The sequence below is a fragment of the Dasypus novemcinctus genome, chromosome 10, assembly GCF_030445035.2.
Source record: "Dasypus novemcinctus isolate mDasNov1 chromosome 10, mDasNov1.1.hap2, whole genome shotgun sequence".
Taxonomy (NCBI): Eukaryota; Metazoa; Chordata; class Mammalia; order Cingulata; family Dasypodidae; genus Dasypus; species Dasypus novemcinctus.
Genome location: NC_080682.1, coordinates 66,955,472 through 66,978,811, shown reverse-complemented (window position 1 = coordinate 66,978,811; position 23,340 = coordinate 66,955,472). Strand labels below are relative to the sequence as shown.

The 23,340-nt window shown below is 35.9% G+C and overlaps 1 pseudogene; it reads left to right on the top strand.

Annotated features, from left to right (window-relative positions):
* Positions 1-17,703: 17,703 nt before the first annotated feature.
* LOC111766954 (U1 spliceosomal RNA) lies at positions 17,704-17,850 on the top strand (annotated as a pseudogene).
* Positions 17,851-23,340: the final 5,490 nt, after the last annotated feature.

Below are 23,340 nucleotides of genomic sequence, written 5' to 3'. Positions count from 1 at the left end.
ATTAAGAAATACTTGCTACTCCAAGGGAAGAATTTCTCTAGCACTGAGGGATTATTACCAAGCACCAACTAATGATGCATTTGGGAAAAGACCTTGACCAAAAGGAGGAAATATTAAATACAAATGAGTTTTTATGGATAAGAGACTTGAGTGGAGAGATCATTCCAGAGATTATGCTTATGGATGTCTCAGGAGGATCTCACTGACTGACATAGTAAACAGTGCCTTAAGCATGGGGGCTCCTGAGGGTTCCAGAGACCTCTAGACACTACAGGCAGGGCAGACAATCTCAGGAATTCAGCACCCTGTCAGTGGGCCATGCTTTGGAATTTATGCTCACCACTGTAACAGAGTTAGACTCATGTATAGTTGCCCTATGCATGGCTCTTCTGCCCCTTGTATTGGAAACCATAATTAGCACTACACTTGTTAAATATGTGTGCCAGAGACTTAAATCTTTGGTCTATTCATATGTTGGTTGAGCCCTGAATCTCAGCAGAATTGCAACACCTACTCTACACTGGTCTCATCAAGGACAATTAACAAAAGAGTGATGATGGACAACACCTATCCCAAAACATAGAGTATCTACAACTACAAGCAAGACAGTTCCATCCATTTGTCCCACAGGATCTCAATCCGAAAAGTGGGCATCACCATCCCAAAATCCTCAATATTGAGGAATGAACAAACATAAGGGGGGAATGCAACTATGGATTTACGTAGACTTATTCTCGTAATGGAAGAACTTTTGTCATTGATATAAAGGCAGTGGCCACCAGAGGTTCTGAGAGGAGGGAAAGAAAAAAATAGGTGTAACATGGGGCATTTTTGGGACATTAGAATTGTTCTGTATGACATTTTAATGATGGATACAGGCCATTATACATTTTGTCAAAGCCTATGAATTGTGTGGTGCAAAGTGTTAATTAACTACAATGTAAACTATAAACAAAGGTTAATAGCAATGCTTCAATATGTGTTCAACAATTGTAATTAATGTACCACACTAATAAAAGATGTTGTTAATGGGAAAAGTGTGGGAGGTGGAGAGTGTGGGGTATATAGGAATCCCCCTAGATTTTCAATGTAATGTTTATATAATCTGAAGCTTCTTTCAAAATAAAATTAAATAAAATAGAAGGACTCGTCCATTGCATTTAGAAACATTCTGATGTATTTAGAGCCTATTTTCATAACACACATATATATTACTATATTTTTCTCTTTTGTACAAAGTAGATCATGCTTGGCACACTCTTACACTACCATTGCATGGTCTCATTAATATGAACTAAATACAAATAATAAACACATGGAATTAAAACCTAGAGTATAGGTTATAAGGAGATAAGAGGAGAGTTGAGAAGAACTACGGATGCCTAATGTACGTATACGTTTTAATTAACTTGACTGTAAAAGTGTGGAGATGGATAGAGTTGATAGTAACACATTACAGTGAGTTACACTTGGTTTATAAATGGGATTGTGACTGAAAAAAGGTAGTCTGGGGAAGTAAATGTCAATAGAAAGTACACTACCTTGATTTTTTCAACTCAATATTTCTTGGAATTCCTTTCACCTAAATACAGAGCGGTCTGACTCATTTTTAAAAATACAGCTGAATAGTCTTTCCTTGTGAGAATATACCTTAACTGATTTCATCTGTTCCCAGTTGATGGGCATTTTGAGTCTTTTCAATTATTTACTGACACAGGGTACCATAATAAAATCCCTGTACATATGTTTTGGTGACTGTTTGAGAATTTATATCTAATGGATAAATTACTTTCTGTGGAGATTGTCAGACAAGAAGATATAGGAGATTTAAATTTAGATATATAACATTAAAGTTTACTTCCAGGTATGTTGTTTCAATTTATACTTGCACTAAATCTTTTCACACCTGCTCTTACCCAGAGTATCAAGAAAAGACATTTCTTGAAAGATGTGGCTCTGTTTAATTAGAGATTTTTAGTCTTTATAAAGAGGCACATATTGAGCAGGGAAATATTGCTTTTTCTATCATTTAAAAAGTGAGGGTAGAAGGATAAAAATGTCAAATAGAATAAGTCTTTTATTAAGCTTTTCAAGGCAACAAAAAGGATTCTCAATTTTCATTTAATTTCTGTATTAATCAGGGGTGAGAAATTCATCTTTGGCTTTGATCCTTATTTCTGTACTCTTTATGTTCAATTTTTAACTGACTGGCACATTACTAATGTTAATTGTAAAAACATTTTCCAAAGACTAACCAGCCATTCCCAAACTATTTCGCTTTCATCACTTAAATAGACTGAAGGGTTATTCAGTATTTAAGACACAGAATAAAGGTGATAGCAAATTAACAAATGCACACCTGGGGCATCAGGAGACGTGCACTCAGGACTTCCGTCTGATGGGCCCTATTTATAAAACCTCAGCAAGTTCTTTCTCTTTCCATGCCTTTGGTTTATTATCTATTGAGAGGGAGGGTAGATCCGCATGACCTATTCTTGTTTCAAGTTATTATGAGTCTCATGCTGAAGAAAGAATTCTAGATAATATTAGACTTCTCAACCACAGGAGAGCAACTATCCTAAGAATACATACCATCTCTACTTCCACTTTACTAGAAGCTTTCTACTATATAATGGATTTGCATCCTGTCAACATCTAGTGTGGCATTTTACCTATATTTTGTGTTCATGGAAAACAAACAGTACATAAAGAGTAATTCCACTAAGGATGGTGGAACTGAGATTCTAATTTGTGTCTTTCTGACTCTGGTATACTTGAAAGAGCATGTATGGCATGAGAGTTGAGATCCCATGAAGAATCAAACTTTACAGTATGTTATTTTAGTCAGAGTAGGAGATGCAACCTTGAGGCAGATTTCCCACTCATGCAGAATAATATTGCAGCTCTTACTGTTGAACTTACATTACAAATAAGAAAGAAGCACATTTAATTATGAAAAAATAAAATTGTGCTACAGATTAGTCAATCTGTGGGGGCTTCTCACTCAGGTAAGTTATTTATCTTTCCAGTGGGTTAATTTAAAAGAAGGGTCTATAATTTCTTTGACAGATTAGGATCTCTCTTTATCATTGCTGTGTCAAAATTATTTTTCATCTTCCTTTTTATAAGCCTCATCCTTGTTTGATAATTTCTTGATTTATGTTTTCCAAAGAAGAGTGTAATCAATTACATTTTGAAGCCACCTTCTATGTTATCTGCATTATGTAGTGGAGGAGAATTATGGTCTGCCTTTTAAAAATGTGTATTGAAAAGAAATGGAACATGTTTGTCTTTCAAATGCAATTTTTAAAAATTAAACATTTCAGTCTTACTTTGCCCTTTAAACATTTTAAGCCTACTCAATAAGGCAGCTTTATAAAAAGAACTTCTCTTTACAAGAGAACTCTAAACATGATAGAGGAATTTTGTACTCCAGCATTCCCAGTGATCTTGCAAATATCTGGCTTCATAGCATTATATCTAGTATGTCACAGATGTAACAATGTAGTAAATGGAAATGCTGAATCAGTCATAATGACCAAAAAGAGAGAAAATGGCTAAATGAAATCTTCTGCATTTGGAACTAAAACATGGAAAGTTAAATGAATCCAAAATGGTCAGTTAACATAAGAAGAGAGGCCGCAAATGTGCACAAGTTAAAATAAATGCTTACTTTTGGAGAGTGAGAATGTTTATAACTGTAATTTTGAAATAAAAGAAATGCATGTAAATGTACAAGCGTGCTCAGTAATAAAAAAATATATAATTGTAGTATCTGTTACTAGTCATTTGAAGTAAAATTAGAGCAGAACTTTGGCATTGTAAAGTAGTAATTTTTTAAATAAAACAATACGTCAATATGTAGCAATTGTTCTAATAAATTAATAATCTTTTCCCCAGGGAATTTATTCTACCATTATAGATCAATAGAAGCAAAAATTTTCATGCACAGAGATGTTTCGCCGTGCATCATTTATTATTAAAACATTGTAAAAAATGAAGGGCCTAGTAATATTGAAATTGCATGTTAATACAACATGTGATTTGTATTTATTAAATTATTCTGTATCTATTAAATTATAATTCTTATAAAAGAGTTAAAGAGAGGGATGAAAGCAACACTTTTTAAATAATCTATGAAATCATAAAATAAAGTTAAACACATATACAGTGATTACAATTGTGTACGGTAGGATACACAAAGACATATATGCATATATACATCTCACCTTCTCATCAGAGTACAGATAAAATATTATCTACCTCATAATTTTGTGGTGCAGATTAAATGTAATAATATATAAAAGGATCATAGAACAGTGTCTAGCTCATATTATTGTTGTTTGTTGTAAACTGATATTTTGAAATTCACCATTTTGTGTTCTTACTGGTAGATTTTAGGGCTCTAAAATAGACTTCAGCGATCCCTACCTTCTGGTATTTGTCCTCTTCTCTGAAGTGTGTCTTGGGACTAGAAACCTACTTGTAACAAAAAGAGCACAGTAACAGTGGTGAGATATCATTCCTGAGATTACAAAAGGACTGTGACTTCCTTCTTACTTGTCCGCTCTTACTCCTCATTTTCTTCTTCTTTCACATTGATCAACTGAACACTCTCCCATGTTGAGAACTTCTCCATGGAGAGGCCCACATGACAGGGAACAGATGTATCTGGCCATAGCTAGCAATGATCTAAGACCTGACAACAGTCAGCTAAGTGAATCCTCTCCAAGTCAAGCCTTGAGAAGACTTCAGCCAGGCCAACACTTGATTGTAACCTTGTGAGAGACCAATCGGAGGAAGCAGCTAGGCTGTACCACAGAAACTGGGAGGTAATAAATGCACATTGCTGAAAGTTGCTGAGTATTGGGATAACTTGTTATGAAGCAATAAACTAATATAGTAGATATGAATAGTACCTTAGAATTATTGTTGAAGGATGACTACAAGTCTCCATCCTTTCAACTTAAACATAAGGTGATATGTTTAAATAAAATCAAGTATTAGCTTGTGTTTTAGTTTCCTAGGCTGCTTAAAGCAAATATCATGAAATAGTGGGGCAAACAAAGGGAATTAACTAGTTTATGTTCTGAGGTAGAGAAACAGTCCACCGAGGCATCATCAAGGTGATGCTATCTTCCCAAAGACTGGGTGCCAGCAATCTTTGGTTCTTCTGATATATGGCAAGCAAGAAATTGAACACAAAGAAACACAGAAGAGAAGGGAGAGACTGCAATTTCTTGCTTCCGTAGCTTTCTATCTTTGTCTTGCTTCCCTTTATAAAGGACTGCAGTAGTAGGATTAAGACCCATTCTGAATGAGGTGGGTCACATCTTAACTGAAGTAGCCTCATCAAAAGCCCTACTTACAATGTGTCCACACCCACAGGAATGGAATAGATTTAAGGACATGTTTTTCTGGGGTATATATCACTTCAAACAACTATAGGATTGGATCTTGCCTTCATAAAAACTTTCATTAGCAAGAAAGCAGCATTCACATGTGCATGTGCATGTACACACACACGCACACACTAGTTATACAGTGTTGACTTTTTAATTTGCTAGTCTTAGTTCTCTGGCTTATAGGAACTCCAGAAAGGAACTTTCATGGAAAGTTCTCTTGAAGCAGATAAAACAATATTAAAACAGCCAGTTTAGCTGATTTTCGGGTTAAATCAGGCAATAAAATTCTCTAGGATACTGTATCCAATAGAATTTTCTGCACTGATGGAAGTGTTCTATATTCGTCCTGGCCAATATTGTAGCCACTACCTACATGTAGCTTTTAGACTCTTGAAATGTAGCAAGTGTGATAGATATTACATTTTTATATTACTTTTTTAATGTTAGTTAATTTTATTTATTTACATAGCTTCATGTGGCTGTTTCTATCAATTGGACAACACATCTCTAGAAAATGTTGGGACACAGGACAAATCTGAATCCTAGGCAAAGAGCTCTACTCCAAGAGTAGTGGTTGCTAAAATCACAAGATTTTTTTATATTCATGATTGTATTAGGGCAAAGAGTACAATTTTTTTTATTAATCCACTTTCTTTAATATAATTTATTTCATCAATAAAAATATTTCAGTATTTCATAATCACAGGAATAAAAAACCTCTATAGGAAAGACCCAATTAAAGCCCAAGCAGAACAACATCCTAGCAAGTGGATTGGTTTTAGGAGAGATTCTCATATTAACTAACCTTCCCTAAGTGGAGATGTGTACTAACAAACTCAGCCATTTTACAATGGCTATACAGAAGTAGCATAAATCAAATTACAGATAATATAATGAAATAATTACTGTTATTTAAACATTTTTATTTCATATATAAGTGTAGAAGTGCTAATTATATAGCGAAGTCCTGGACTGTTGCTGTGAGAAGGAAGGAGTGGGGCATGAGATTTTCATACATGAAGTAATAGTGTCAGTAACTTCTGGAGAAATAAGATCCTTTCATAGAGATAATTCTACTTAGACATTATCTTCCTGCTAAAACTCAGCCTCTGTTAACATTCCCAATCCTGCTAAATTATTCCAGATAGCTGTACTGTGCATAGTGGAGGAAGACCAAATTATTCTGAGATCACCCAAAGCTTATTCTTTATCTAACCTGGAAAGTAGCTAGTAGGATCCAGAATACACAAGCAAAATATAAAGAGCCAATGGATAAGTCCAATAAACCAGAGGGTAGGAGTTGCAAGTCTGTTGAGGCTTAGGGCCTGGCTATCACATGGACAGACCAGAGATTTAGGTCCCCTGAGTATATACCAAACCCCAGCACCAACAACAGGTCTGATAAAAGTAACAGAAGAGGCTTGTGAACAAAGATCACATCTGAGTCCAACTCCATCACAATCAGGAACACAAACTCCAAAGTAGGGCCAAATGACATGGCACTGAACTCCTCCTACCATGACCATAGAATCTGTGGGTCTCTGTAGCCCTCAGAAGAACCAATACCTGGGTTGTATCTACTTTGGTTATCTCTGGGACCCTGCTGAGGTGTGCATAAGGGCAACCCCTCAGATGACCTCCTGACTCATTTTTGGAGACTCATAGCCTTATAAACTCATTTGTCCTTTCCATTTCCCCCTTTTATTCAAGGTAAAAAAAGCATTTTTAACACCTGTTTATACATGTAGGCTGAGATATTCTGCTGGTCTGAGTTGACCCTTTTATTCAAGGTCATTTCCTAGTTACATCATCAGCTGGTACTTGGTAGTAATCCCTCAGTGCCAAGGAGGCTCATCTCCAGGAGTCATGCCCCATGCTGGGGGAGAAGGTAATGCATTTACATGCTGAGTTTGGCTTCTAGAGTGGCCATATTTGAGCAACATGGAGGCTCTCAGGAGATAACTTAGGCACCCTGCAGCTCTAGGCCTAGTTCTTATTTCAGGCACACAGGCTCACAAACATAGTCATTAGTATCAAGGACTCATTGTTGGACCATCCTTCTTTATTGGTCTTAGCCACTGCACTTGGGGGATTCTTGCTGTTCCACTGGGGAATGTGATAGAGCTTCCCTGGCTAGGAACTCAGCACTCCCTCAGTTGTCGTTTTTAACTGTAACCACTATGAAAATATCCAAACATTTTTATGTTCCCTATATATATACTCTGGAGAACTCCTTCCCAACCATGTGCCCCCTATCAATAACACCCCACACCAGTATTCCTCCCCTGACTTAGTTGAACCTCTCTGTGTCCAAAACTTCTTAGAAAATGAAGCCTAATATATTGCCAGGCTCCATTAATAGTAAAATGGAAGATAGTGATGGGTTTAAAGGTTAGATATAGAATACATACTAATTTAGAAAAATTAAAGTAAAAATAAATTGGGGTATCAAAAAATTAAAAAATGAAGAAGCTTTGTTTTTGATGTTTTGCTTTTTATCACTGCAATAATTGTTGCCCTGTATGTACAGTGGCAAGGCAATTCTTTCATTTCTTCTGCAGTGTCTACATCCTTTCTTTTTCTTTTTTTTTCTATTAAGTTTGTCTCCCCAAACTTTTAGATCACAGTAATTCATATATACAATATATGGTACTCCCACATATCCAACATCAAACACTTTGACCCTTCCCCAGCAATGATCTTTTTACATGTTCATATTATATTTGCTGCAACTGATGTACAGACATTGAGACAATAGCTTTCAAACATGGTTACACTTGGGTTTACATTATGGTTTATATTTTAGACTATACAATTTTCTAAATTTTTCATTATCTTATGCTTTACATTAGGTTTACATTTTAGCCTATAGGCTTTTATACATTTTTGGTATAATTTAACGTGTTCTATATCCATCTTTGCATAATCTTGTGGAACACTTCCATTGCCCCACAGTTACACTGATTCCATTTATTCAATACCTCTTTCCCCCTCCTGTCAGGGCCTGCAGTGACCATCAATCTTCATTACTTGAAGGACCATATTCAGAGATACTTCAGCCAGCTAACAGGGAGGTGAAGAAGGTCAACCACCACACCAGGGAGCCAAGACTGCCTGCATCCAGCATCCATCTGGAATCTAAGGCCTTTCTTGATATAGAGGTGGAGTGGACATAACCATCCCACAGGATGGAGAAATAGAGTATGGATTAGAGTGGACTTACTGATATTCTATTCTGGAACTGGAATAATGGAAGAACATTTAGCATTGATGTGGAGAAAGTGACCATGGCAGCTGCTGAGGGTAGGGAGAGGGAAGAAGAGATATGATGTGGGGGCATTTTAAGGACTTGGAGTTGTCCTGGGTGGGGACAGTTGTTGGACAGTGCATGTTCTGCCATGGCCATGGGTAGACTGGGGGAAAGTGTAAACTATAATGTAAACCATTATCCATGTGGTGCAGCAGTGTTCAAAAATGTATTCACCAAATGCAATGAATGTCCCATGATTGTTAATATGGGAGGAGAGGGGTCAGGGGGATGGGGAGTATATGGGGACCTCATATTTTTTTAAATGTAACATTAAAAAAATAAAGACAAAATAAAAGATTTAAAAAAGAGCCATTAGAGATGCTGTCTATGCTACTATGCATAGAGAAATTTAGATATCTTTATAATTATACTATAATTATAAATATTTACAATTAGCACAGATGCTCCAGTATAAAAATAGCAATTTAAATGCATTTTGATGTGAGAATCTATGTATAAATGAGTGACATAAAATTATGAGTTAGAAAAGGAAATAATGTGGGTAAGAAAACATCTTAAATATTTTCCTTTGTCATATCTCTGTTAATAGTCTCAGCAATTATCTAATGAGAACGTTGTAGATATTAATATGAAGACTTTATAGAAAATAATTTTTTTATATTTAAGGTCCCTCTACACACATATACACATAAACACACATGCACACTCATGCCTAAATTATAAGACATTAATTATAATTCCACAGTGAGGCTTCAGCTATTTTCATTTATCCATTCCAATGATTTCATATAGTATTGAGTAAAATAACCTCTTCTATTGTGGGTAAAGATGTATGTTAAATTTACTACCTACCAAAGTTAGCAACGTGGCTCTAGTTGTGTCTTGGTTTTCTCATCTGTAAATTAAGTACAATAATTATACCTAATTCATGAGGTTGTCAAAAGGTTCTAATTAGATAACACAAGTAAATTGCTTGACCTATCATAATTACTTTGTAAAGGATAACCTTATCATTATTTATATGACTAGGTTGAAAACTTGTTACAAGTACAATAAACAAATTTAATTTTCTACTATGACTACTTTACATTAAAATACACATAGATTTATTTTCTATCATAATTGCTATATCTAATTACAAGTTGTTAACAATCTTGAGTTATTTTGGCTATAAACTATTATGGAAAAATATTATGGTACTATTTAAAGCTGGTCAGGTTTCAGTATTGGTAGTAAAATGTTAACAATAAATTCCTAGTTTATTGTTTAACATATTAATAATATGTTAAATCTAAATGTTCATTAGGAAGGAGCTGAATTCTAAAACTTGACATTAATAAAATAAAGCAAATATCTGCAAAAAGATGAATGATATTGTCTATTGTTATGCTAAGATAAACAACTATTTTAAAATGATTTTCTAAAGTACATACATTAGTATAAAGTGTCAGAAAAACAATAACATGTATAGTTCTGTATTGAATTTTGTTTATAAAGTGTGCTTTTGGTTTGTGCAGTTCTTAAGCAGAGATATGCTAATATTAAGTAGAAAGCGAATCATTTTATAACATTTAGTAGAAACCATGCCTGCTAACCTTGAATCTCTGATTGGCAAAATACAGGAAACCTAATAGCAGAAGGAAGATCAAATAAATCTCGCAGTTCATAAAATATGCCTCTGCTCAGCAATTCTGGAAAATGGGAAGCCTAAGCCCATTTTCCATTTCAAACATAATTTGTAATTATAATAATATGTACTTTGTACCTCATTTTCTCCAAATCAAAATAATTCGAAGCAGCTTTCAAGGCAAACTAAATGCAAAAGTAGGGCAATTAGAGATACAAGTCGACAGAAATCATTTAAATTGAGAGAAGAGTCAGGAAGAGTTTCTGGTCATTTCTCCCAGAAGAAGCTGGTGATTACAGTTTAGCACAATGACCCCACTTAACAGTTTTCTGAAAGCTGAAGCAAAATGGACAGAATTGTAGTATATTACTTGTACTGCTTGACAAATAGCGTCTACCTAAGTAACTTTGGTGAAAGAAAGCAGAAATTGATCCTAACAGGGCAGCATGGGCGTGGGTGTAAAACACACCCCCAACAATCCTCAAACTCACCTCCCATGCACGAGCTGGCCTGCAATTCCATGTGCAACTTCCTCCCATTTTCTAAAGATGTGAAAATGGAAAATTACTATTAATATAATTATAACATATTGAGCACCTACTTGTGCCAGATATTTGAGGTATCAGATCACTGTGCAGTTTGCATACCATTTACTTGGTGGTCATAGAAATTATATAACTTTTCTGGCAGATAGCATACAGTGTATTGAGGAATAGGCAGCTACTTTTAATGCATACAAAGGTACCATGTAGGATAATGTTCCCCTGAAATGTGCTTAAATATGACAAATATTATCATTTGATCTTTAAAATAATCCTGTAATGAAGAAATATTTACTTCACTTTACAGATAAAGAAACTGAGACTAAGAAAGATGAGAAATGTCTTGATATCAAATGGTTAGTTGACAGAGCTAGGATTTGAAACCAGGACATGCTGGTCCCCAAGTTCTCTACTTAGGGGATAAATACGAAGGTCTCATCTATCTCTATCTCTGACTCTGTCTAAGCCTCTGTCTCTCCCACTGTCTCTGACTCTTTCTCTGTCTGTATCTCTATCTCTTTATCCATTAATCATCTATTAATCATTTATTATCATTCTATCAATCTATCATCATCTATAAACTTCAGTGTGAACAATTGTGAATAAAGGGTCTAGGATTATTTTTAGAATATACCTGAGGCATGTACCAGGGAACTAGCTACCCATACTTGTTGGGAGGAGCATTAGCCATATTGATCGATGCTTCTCTGTCGATCCTGTAACAAAGCACATCAACAACCAGGCAGAACTCTTGTTCTGCAGAAATAGGTTGTTTAAAATAATTTATTCTGAATCCATCATATTCTCAGAAGAAGCCAATGTGAGAATGTATGCCACATTTACTTATCCAATAAGACTTTTCCTAACCTACAGACATGGATGATTTCAATAGGGATTTTGATAAATGTAAAAATCACTGTGGCTGCAAGGAATAATTCTATTAATATAGGTGCACAGTGATGGACAAAATCATTTCAAATGACTTTTTGTTGTCAGCCCATAGTTTCCAAAGTTCATATTTGCATACATTTACATTTTTATATCTTGCATCCACAAATGACTATTTTCATATTCAGTCACCTCCTAAATTATTGAGGACTCAATTTGTCAGAATGCTTCTGTAAACACAAAGGATACATTTTAACACTAACAAATGTGTCCAAATATGGTCAGTACATGTTTTGCATCTTGAGGATCTAAATCTCATTTATGTTGATTCAGCTGTCGAATGTACTATATTTAGGATTTTCAGAACTACAAACATGTTTATCTATCATATCCATTGTTCTTTGCCATTTTTATATAATGATGACTTTTATGATGAATATATTACCTGAAATAAATAATTATTAACCCTTTTTAAACATTTTTAGATATAACAATGTGCAACACCCACTAAATAAATACACTAAGTATTCCACCATATTTATCTCTTTAAAGGCCTTAACAAATTTGGGATTGGATACAATAATCATTGCCATTTTACTGATGAAACTAAGACTCAGAGAAACACACAACCTATTTAAGTTCCCAAAGCCATCAAGTGCTAGAGACAGGAAACAAATCCAAGTTGTTATCACTTATTTGCCATATATTTCATTTGTCTTTCAATCAAATAACAAATCATATTGAAATATGCTGTGAAATGTTTTTTGTGCTTTGTTTTTTCATCCATTTCCCTATCAACCATTTTGTTGGGGCCACCATCATTCTTCCTCAGATAAGCTTCCACTCCAAACTCTTCCAAACATGGTCAATGGATTATTCTTCTGAAAACATAGCTTTGATCCACAGCTCAAAAGAGTGTCTCCCTAATATTTACCGAATAAAATTAACATTCCTAACTCTATGATCTCAACACTTAATTGCCTTATAATTATCTGCATATTTGTTGGACATATAAATTCCCAAGCCATATTCCCAGAAATTTTGTTCAAGAACTTGTATTTTTTAACTAGCAGTCCTCGAAAGAATCCTGTCCTAGACTGGCATTCATTACCATTGGCCTACAAGTCTCTACTTCAAAAACAGCTCCAATTATCCATATCTATGATTATCTGCTTTTTATTCTGTCCTGGTCTTGTAGTATACAGTACTCAGAAAAGGCTGTTAGCGTTCTGAATTCAATTTCAATTCTGATATAACACATTGGCTCTACTCTTCTTCTTCCTCAGTATATATTTTGTATCTCTCTTTTCTATGCACACTTAATTTTTTTTTCTCTGTTTGCCACTCAAACATGCCTATCCCAAAGGGCTAAAGAGCTGTGCTAAACCCTTATTCCACATTGTCACAATTTGCAGCTGTCCTGCAAACCACGTTTCTCCTTTAATGATACTCTTTCTGGTTCCCCAGTACCCAGAGGTCTCTTGAAGCCTAATCTAATTTTCTTGGTTATCCCCCACATCCTATAACTCTTCTAAAATGAAAATCCTATTGATTTCTTTCTCAAACTAGTTCTCTTCATTCAACTGTCATTTAATTATTCAAATTTTTATTAGATATAATAACTTACTACATACACTAAGCAAATCCAATAAGTATTCCACCCGACTTATCTCTTTAACAGTAACAGCAAACCAAGTCACAGTCAGTTCATGATCTTTAATACCACTTAGACTTTCAGAGGATGTCCTAAGAGAAGCTCCCACATTCATTGTCTTTTGGTTTTCCAGCGTAATTCCTATAGCCTTTCATAATAATCTCTTGCATGCAGTAATTCCACCTTCTCTCCAAATTAATCAAATCTGTCTTCATCTGAAAATCGCTTAGACTCCAAAGGTGAGCTGCTTCCTTTCTTTTCCATTCACTGATATCAAAGTGAGGGGAGGGTGAGTCTTAGAATCCAGTCTGACCCTGGGATGGGAGCAAAGCACTGGTAGAGCTGGTAGAGGCTGGAGAGGAGGGTTGAGTTTTGTGAAAAATATGCTGGATCTTTCACTTGGGCTGTGTCTGATTCTTGTATTGCTTATCTACAATATGACAGATGTTAGACCCAAATGATTATTTCAATTTTAAAATCCTACCCTACCCCCACATCAAGCATATTCAAATATCCATATCTTCTTTATAAAGAAATTTTGATATCTTATGGATTCATATACTAATCATAGCGTGTCTTCCCTTAGCTAATTCACAAAGTTTTTGCTTATTTGAAACTATAGATAAGCAGGCTATGCTATTCCACAGTCAAGCTTAGCTTAATGGCCCTTTAAAATATTTTAATATAAAGCTGTATCATGTTCCCTTAGTAGACAATCATGACTACTTTAATTAACTGCATATTTTGGAACACATATAAATATATTTCAAAGAGCATTATTGCCAATTCTTTGGCATGTACTCTGATATGTGGTTCCTTCCAATTAATTTCTGTTTTCTCTACATAAAACATTAAGTAGACTAAAGATAATGCGTTAAGGGGCACACTTTTTACATGGAATTCCTTTTCTTTCTTTCCTTGTATTTCTCTTTTAATCTCCCTCTTTCTCTCTCTCACACACACAAACACATAGATAGCAAACTGGAGGGTCCCATGTCTTTTTTAGGAGGTCTCCAATGATTTAATAGGACTTTAAAGTCTTAATAAGACTGCAATAAAGTCTTATTGCATCTGGATAGACCAGATGCAAATATTAGACTTCTCAGTTTTGTGAGCCTGATTGTGTTATTTTCTATTTTGTATAACAAATTACCACAAAATTAGCAGCTTATGACAGCACCCCATTTGCTATCTCATAGTTTGTACAGATCAGAAGTCACAGCCTAACAGTTCTCTGTTCAAGGCCTCACGAGGCTGAAATTAAAATATCAGTCAGGGCTGAGTTCACAGTCAAAGCTGGGGGACCGCTCCCAAATTCATGTGTTTGCAGGCAAAATTCATTTCCTTGCTGCTGTAGAACTCATGCAGACTCTTCAAGACCAACGGGAGAGAGTGCCACTAACTTCTTTCCTCTCTGACCTCTAGGTTCTTGTTTAAGAGCTTATCTGATTAGGTCAGGGCCACTAGATAATTTCCTATTTGATTTATTTAACTGATTAAGGGACCTAAATTCCATTGGAAAAATTCCCATTGCTAAATGACATGACAATCACAGGAACGATATACCCTCATAGGCACAACTCTCACCTATACGCAATGGTAGGGTATTACGCAAGGGTATGGATCCTTGGGAATTCTGCCTACCACTCTGTGCAAACCATATAATTGATTTGTGTTTCAACTTTCTAACTGGCTTATTCTGTAAGGTTTATGGAGTGAATACTATAATTCATGTATCCAACCCTGCACAGAGCTGCAGTAGATATCTTTTGGAGTATCTGCACAGTTGTCAGAGAAATTTGAAATGGGATTCATTGATACCTTATGACCGAAATTGGGGAAATGAAGACTTGTGGGTTCTGTGTATTGAGAAGCAGAGAGAGTCTATTTGCAAAGAGCAACTGCAGGAAAGGATGGCCAGCTTTGCAAAATCCAGTCTCTCCTGTTACAAATTCTATTCACTAGATTTAGTTGTACATATTGTTTCCTGTTCCCCTGTTCCCATTGACTTCTGCTGTGATGTTATTTATCTTGTCAGTTCCCTACAGCCTTTGTGGTACCCCTCTCTGGTGCCTGTTTAGAAAGTCCACACCCTCTAAGTTTTCCTTGACCTCTCTTCAGTTTGCTTTCTGTTCAATATTGTACTTTTGGCCATTTCCATTTTCTTCTTAGAGGAACAGAGAAATTTTTAGATATTCTTCCTCATCTATGAGACACAAAGTCTGTAGTCACATATATCTCTCTGGAGACTTTTGCTAGTTGTTGTTACTCAGTTGTTCATGAATAAATTGTAATTATGTTACTATATACAATATATAATTTATGGTTCACATCAGAACACTTTCCAAAGTGAAATCAGGATCTATCACTAATTAAGCTGGAACAACAGGTATAAATATACTTTCCCTGTACACTGGAGATAAGATCCCTCTAGAATAGTATATATAGATTGCCTCTGATGTGATTCATTCCAAGTCAAACAAATTATCTGTAGAGATTGCCACTCATTCCAACATCACATTGAGTTTGACACTGGAATGGTCATGATCCCAGGCTTTTCTAAGCTCTAGATACATGTCTATAATTCTCCTTCCTCCAAGCTTGTCTAATTTTTTACTATTCTGAAGGCAGAAACAATCTCTAAAATATTTTTCTATAATTAGTTGAAATAAGTGGAGTAAATAATACATCTTTCTTAATGTAAGGAATTTTTGATGAACTAATAGTAAAAACATGGAAAATAAGCTCAGAGATTCTAAATCATTTGCCAAGTCCACACTGAACTAATATAAAAAATATTTTATGCATGATTGTACTGTAAATCCACAACTTCTCAATAAAGAAAAAAGAATGACAAAGGAAAAAAACATATCACATTGTGATGAAACCGACAATATTACCAATATTATTGTTGGTAATATTATTATCGGTAATAATTCATGCTAAGGTGGGGATAGGGAAGCAGCATAAAAATATGTTTTGTTTGTTTTAAAATCTAATTTATGAAGTTTCAGTAATAGTCTTATCTTCAATGAGCAATAAACCATTTTATCCATGGCTGTGGTTTTATTATAATAATATTAAATATTTAGTATATTTGTAATATTGTCTTGCAATCAAAGCGTTAGCTTTCATAACTCTCTGAACCATGTAAAACTCAATGTTGCATTTCTCATAGAGGCAAAGGCAACTTTTTGTGAATCTCTCACTAAGCTGATTTAGCAATAATCTGCCTAGCTTCTGAGAGCTGATCTAAGCTGCTTATGCATATCAAATTTTGAATTGTGAATCATTTGATGTTATTTAAAAAAGTCAGCAATGCATTTAATAGTGCCTAAAGCTCCTTGGAAAAAATTCAAATAACCCAGTAAAAGACCCCAGATAATCTACTACTGATGGTCGGAATTGCTTTTTGTTAAATTTAATATCAGACAGAATCGGTTTCATTCAAGCTCATTAAATGGACTTACTGTCTACAGTTTTCAGATAACATTACATCAGGGCTCCTTGTCCTTTAATGAAGCAACAGGATGGAATAGCTGGTCATACCATTTCATGGCTGACTGCTACAAAATTGTTGCTCCTAATAGAGTATTGATTGAGGCAAGCAGATATACAGACAAACCTTCGGGAACAGTCCCAGGACACCTGAGAAGCTAACTGGCATAACATTTTAGATTTTTGCAAAGCCTGCATAAAATTCCCATAAGAGTTGCTGTCACACTGTTTCAAGCTGTTTCCTTAGAAAGAAAATGCTGAGAAACATCAAGAAGGCAATCATGGGCTCCTGGGAATAGAAGTTCCTCTGGCCTTAACAGAGTAATCAAAATACCAAGTGACTCTTGGGGCAAGCTTATTTTTTCCTGTAATCTATGGCTCAGAAGTCCTTTTAATCCCTTCCTATGGTACACAGTCTAAGCTATTTCCTTGATCATCTCTTGAGTATACCCTATTAGAGTTAATTTTTCTCTTCTATAAAATAAGAATAACAAAAACCAATCTGGAAATTTATATGGACAATTTTAAGTTGCTAAAATAGGTACTAATAAGTAGTCACTATTAGTATTTTTTCTTTCTTTATGAACTGTTCAAATTCTCAAGGTCTGGGTCATGGCTTCTCTATCATTTATTCCATGAAAACCAAGGTAAGTTCTGGATACAAATTCTACAATTAGTTGAAGGTGGAGGAAATAATAATACATCATTTTTAATGTAAGGAATTTTTGATGAACTAATAGTACAAATTTGGAAAATAGGCTCAGAGATTCTAAATCATTGCCAAGTCCACACTGAGCTAATAAAAGAAACAAAATTAGACATTCACCTGGCAGGGAAGGTGGTTTTCTCAGGGCGAGGCATATCCATTTCACTCCATATGTGCTGACCCCTGCAATTTCCCCAAATGTGGGAAACTCGAGTGCATAATTTGTGGTAGTGGGGGACAGTGTTCACTCTCTACCCTGCATAAAACAAAAGTAGAACCCACTCCTTCTGATTACCAAATTTTATATACTCATTTGAATATAGAGAAGGTCAGTTTGTGCGGTTTTTATGGACAGTCTCTGAATTCTTAAAATTTAGGTTTACCTGGCCCGTTTTCTTGTGCTCAAGTACTCCAACCTGTTGAGATCACCCTTTCCTTTATTATTTAGATAAAAAAAAATTGTGGAAAGCTAGTTCCATATTTGATTGTAATTCCAGGTCCGTAACAAGATTTCTACAAATTTCCAACTTGCATCCCTTGTTCACATCTCACCGTTATCTGGTTCCTTTAGAATTTTGGGAATTAATTTTCTCATTTGCTAGATAATTTCTCTTCTCTCTGCCCAATATCAGTGCAAATGTTTGTTTCCTCTAAAGACTCCCTAAAACTCATCTGTTCTAAAGATTTGCAGGTAACATATTTTACTGAAGGCATGAGATTATGATAGAATTGCACTACTCCAATAGTGTTATTAAATCATTTGCGGCAGAGTTTCTGGCAATTTCTCACTTGTCAGCGTTCTCCCACAGATCTGAGGTCTCCCTCGTTAGAGTGATTGGGGGTTCCTCCCTTTCATCTCATCATGGTAAACACCTACTCAACAATGCTGCAAAAACATGCATTCTAGCCTGCAAATTTAAAATGCTTCAATGACTTCTTGCTTTCACAATAAAATCCACATTGTTGCCTGATACATACATATATATCACCTCGTTGCTGGGTGATGACAGCTTAGGTTATCTGTTTCAATTCTAACTGTCCTATAACTTTATTTTTCTTTTAATGGATAATTTCATCTAAACTTAGACAAAATTGTGATTTATGTTATATATTGAAGAAAGGATTTTAAATAAGTGTCTCATTATTTCTCAGCAGTCCACTTGGGGCTAAGGCTCTATTGTTGCTCACAGCACAAGCAAGGCAGCAAAATGCCTGAGCCAAGTCAAAGTGTCCAAACTATAAAAAGAATATTTCTTGGTTGCAATTTAAACACAAATTCTTCTTTTAGCATCATGGGACAAAGTGATCAAGAATCACAACTGAATTATAAAGCTAATCACTATAAATTAAACATGAAGAGAGCAGCTATCCATAAAATAATATGTAATTATGATGAGATATGTAATACCTAAATATGTTAAATTGGTTATAAACATGAGAAGACAAGATGATACCTGCATATGTAAAACTATAACAAAAAAGTAATCAGTTACATAACACAAATGACAATAGATCAATAATAACCAGTAGCTATACCTAGGCTCATTTTATTAAATTGTATGCCATGGTTTGTGTGCTTGATATTTTATTAGAAGAGAAACAGTTTAGGGTCTAGATAGGACTATATAGAGTACTAATGCTAAGATATAGAGTAGGCATATTTCATGTAGCTTTTGAAGTACACTAGGATTCCAATACTACCTATTTTCTTTGTGTCATGTACATAAAATAACCATGTGTTTACCAATTGTGCTTCTCAGTTTCTTCAATACTGAGAAAGGAGAGTTCATAGTCAATGTCATTTCAGTCACTTTTAAAATTGAATATCATTTAATTTTTGTTAACATCTTTATTGAGGATTTTTTTTTATATACAGTAAATTGTGGACATATAATTGTACAATTTAATATATTTTGACATGTATACAACAACAATGAAAACATCACCACAATCAACATACATATTACCCTGAAAAGCTTCCATATGCCTTTTGACAGACCTTTGTTTTGCTCCTATCTGGACTCTCAAATCCATTTTCTCAATTCAGGGAGTCCACCGACAACCTAAATTCCCCCTCCTTTCACCTTAGCCTGAAAATTTCTCAAGACAGTAAATTGAAGCGATTTTGGAGTTTATCTAATTTGTTTCCCATTTCTCAGGGATCACTGTCCTTCATTGACTGTGTCTAGTGTCTTAAAAACCATTGTTTCATATTTTGTCTGTTTTTCGGTTGCTTCAATTGGAGGTGTCAAACGAAAAACTGCCAGGCAAAGAGGACTTAACTCAGTAAATACTGTAGCAGGGGAAAGAGCAGAAAACTCAACTCCATTTAAACCAAGGACAGTTAACTTTAGGGCTTAGAGTGGGTGAGGAAAAGCCCTGGAAGATAGTTAAGGCGGTTGACCCCTGGGATGGGTGCCTGGTTGGCTGAGGTGAGTTAGGGTGGTTTGGTTCTACTGAAATGGGTGACTGGGTGATGGATTTACTGAGGTTGCATTAGGATCACGTGGTTCAGAATGATTTCCTTTGTGGTAATGAGGGCACCTGGAGTCTTTAATGGCTAGGTGAGAGTGGTCTTTCAAGTACCTGGGTAGCCCAGGTGAGGAGCGGGGAGGTTGGGGACCAGCCTGACATTTATAATAATTAGGGTCTCAAGATGTCCTCTTCCCTTTTCCCCACCTTCAAGTTGTTTCAATCTGCAGTCTCATAGCAGCAAGATTAGTAGTCAGGATGAGAGAGGAACAGACACGGGGAGTGAGGAGTGAGGCCGGCAGCTTGCTCAAAAGAGGAAAAAAGTCTGTTTCTTTGTCTGGAACAGAATACTATCCTTTCATTTGTGTTCAATTAATTAGTTGTACTTAATAAACTAGCATTTTTGTTTTAAAACACTCACTTTGTATCTGTTGCCATGTTTTGGGGCCACTGAATTTCAGCATAATTGTAATAATCTAAGGAATTACTTTTTCAAAATTATAAACTTGAAAATATACCTTGGAATGTGATAAACTTGAGAATATCCCAACTTAAGAAAGTTCTGCCTGAATGGATAGCTACAAAAATGACCCTTCTCTCCCTTCTCTCCCTTAAATTCCTCAATGTCATGTTTGAAGTCAGGCAGGGACATGAACAAAGCTGCCACGATGAAATCAATTTAATAACTTCCCTTGTCAGATAATAGACGTTTTTGGACAGGAAATCTGTGTTAGAAATCTAATATGAATGACCCTATCATATCTCTTAAGACCTATCTTTATGTAAATTGACCATTCCTGCTTTCTGGAATTATTGATCTTAAACTTCTGCCTCTAATTTTTGTGAGTGTTCATCACCCACTTGTTCAATCACATAGTTAGAAAATGCCTATTAAGTATTCTTGCCCACAGGGCAAAAGAAAAGACTATAAGAAATTGGATGCAAATGATTCAGTATTGTTTGAGCTCCTGCTAAGCACTAGGTATCAAATATTTCTGTAATTTACAAGTAATCAGGATATACAATGTGTGCAAAATTCTTTTGCTAAAATGGACCACAATCCAGTAGTGACTCCCTCAAATGTAGCACAATATAAAGATTTGCCAGAAGAATTTTCAGAAACAGAATAAATTACATGTAAAGAAACATTTCCTTGGAGCTCTTCAAGAAAATCACGGATTACTAATGGTTTGTAAACATTTTTGGACAACTTGAAAACTAGGCTGTCTCTTTATAAAAGAAAATCTACTAAGCTTGACTAGCACTTTCTAAAATCTTTCCAACACGATAAATATCTTGGATGCCACCTTAATGTTACATTATACGTCTCAGAAAATTTAGTGAGACAACATAAAACAGATTTATTTATTGAATGATTATTTTATAAAATGTAATCCTACTACTACAAAACAATGGTACAGAGCCCTAGCATGATTGGGAAAAATACATTGCATGGGAATCCTCTCTGCTGTGTTTGTAGCTCATTTTGGGGCAGGGCAGTTATGCATCAATATTTTACAATTGGAACTATATAAAAAACACAAAGGAAGAATTGAAATCATAACATAGAAAAACATGGTTCTGTTTGTTTTCTCTAATTTAACAGAAAATGCACTTTATGTGATTAAAATCCTTTTAAATTTGTTGAGATTTGTTGTATAGCCCAATATATATTTCATTTTGGTGAATGCACCATGTGCATTTGTAAAGAATGTGTATTCTATTATATTTGCATGGTGTGTTCTATAATTTTTAATCAGGTGAATTTGCCTGATAATTTTTTTTTTATTGACTTTGTAATAATATTACATTAAAAATATATATGTGAGGTCCCATTCAACCCCACCCCCCAACCCCCCCTCTCCCCCCCCCAACAACACTCGTTCCCATCATCATGACACATCCATTGGATTTGGTAAGTACATCTTTGGGCACCTCTGCACCTCATAGACAATGGTCCACATCATGGCCCATACTCTCCTCCATTCCATCCAGTGGGCCCTGTGAGGATCCACGATGTCCGGTGATCACCCCCGAGGCGCCATCCAGGGCAGCTCCACGTCCCAAATACGCCCCCACCTCTCATCTCTTCCTGCCCTTCCCCATACCCATCGTCCACCATGTCCACTTTTCCCAATCCAATGCCACCTCTTCTATGTGGGCATTGGATTGGTTGTGTCCATTGCACCTCTATGTCAAGAGGAGGCTCAGATTCCACATGGATGCTGGCTGCCATCCTCCCATTTTCAGTTGTAATCACTCTAGGCTCCATGGTGTGGTGATTGTCCTTCTTCAACTCCATCTTAGCTGAGTGTGGTAAGTCCAATAAATCAGATTGTAGGTGCTGGAGTCTGTTGAGGCTCAGGACCTGGCTATCACATTATCAGTCCAGAGATTCAAATCCCCTAACTATATCTTAAACCCCAACGTTAACTGCACCTCCAGCAGATTAGTATGAAAGTCTTATGAAGGGAGATCCCATCTGAGTCCAGATTCATCACACATAAACACCATTTCCAGAGAGGGGCCATCTGCCCTGGTAGTAAACCCCATCGGCCATGACCATAACTCTCATGGGTCTCTTTAGCCTTCATAGGAACCAATACCTGGGGGTTGTATCTGCTTTATCTGTCTCTCTGACTCTGCTCAGTTGTGCATGAGGGCAATCCTTCTGCCAGCCTCCAGACTCTTTTTTAGAAACTCGTAGCCATATAAACTCATTTCTCCTTTCCATTTCCCCCTTACTTTAGGTCAAACAGCATTTTAAAGTCATGTTGTTTTATGTAGACATGGATATTCTGCTGATCCGCATTGAACCTTCCATATAAGGTCCTTTTCCAGTTGCATCATCAGTTGGTATTTGATAGTGGTCCCTCGTTGCCAGGGAGGCTCATCCCCGGGTGTCATGTCCCACGCTGGAGGGAAGGCATTACATTTACATGCTGAGTTTGGCTTCGAGCCTGGCCACATTTGAGTAACATGAAGGCTGACAGGAGGAAATTCCCAGGCACAATGTTGCTCTAGGCCTTGTTCTTATTTTAGGTTTATCAGCTCACAAGCATAGTCATTAGCATCAGGGGCTCACTGTTGAACCCTCACTCCCTCCCGGTCCCCGCCGCTGTACCTGGGAGACTATCGCTGCTCCCCTAGGGACCACGACAGAGCACCACTGGACAGGAACCCAGTACCCCCCCTGCTGGGTTTTTAATTGTTGCCACTATGAGTATATCCAATCATTACCATGCACCCTGGACATATGTTCTGTCAGCTATATATC